Consider the following 771-nt stretch of genomic DNA (forward strand, 5'->3'; position numbering starts at 1 on the left):
GGCCGATCCGATCGAACACATCGCGCGTCTCGCGTCTACGAAAGGTTTCACGAGCTAGTCGTAAACGAGACCGAGAGAGATCTGGCACCGACTTATCCCGGTTTTACGAAAGCGTCGAGCCTCGGATTCGGTTCGCGCCGTTGTTACCCGTACGATCTCGACGTCGTAAAATCTATTCCGCGACGAAGACTTCCGGGCTACCGAGTACTTTGCGGCGCGATCGGGCAGCGAGGGTGAAAGCGGAACGGAGAAAGACCGCGAGAGAAAGGCGGGCCAAGCAATCCCAGATCGACCAATTACCTTCAATATTGTGACGCGGATTAGCGTCACGCGGCTCCGGGATTTGCATCGTATTTGCATAATTTTCGTTGCATGCCGGCGCTCTCCCGAGTAATCTTTCGAGCAACAGCGACGTCGTCGTCGATGCCGCGATTCGAGAACTCGGCGAACGAGTCGTCGTTACGGAATACGCACGGCGCGTGGATAATCGCGCGCCATCCAAGAAAACGGGAAAAGGAAAGAGGAAGGTAGCAGAGTGCCGAGGTAGCGAAACGATCGAACCGAGCGAAAGTCGGTCGAAGGGTTGGGGCCGTGCTGAGCCGAGAGTCGAGTCACCTATCCGGCAGAAAACAAACCGTGGAAGCGTCTGAACGCGGCGAAGGGCTCGAAAGCGTGGTCCTTATAGAAGTCGTGCGGCCCACGCGCACCTTCTCGCCGGTTTTCTCGATGGCCCGGCGAGTGCCGTCGCTGTCGGCTCGGCTCGCACAACTG

The sequence above is a fragment of the Bombus impatiens genome, unplaced genomic scaffold (genome assembly GCF_000188095.3).
Source record: "Bombus impatiens unplaced genomic scaffold, BIMP_2.2 scf_4010, whole genome shotgun sequence".
Taxonomy (NCBI): domain Eukaryota; kingdom Metazoa; phylum Arthropoda; class Insecta; order Hymenoptera; family Apidae; genus Bombus; species Bombus impatiens.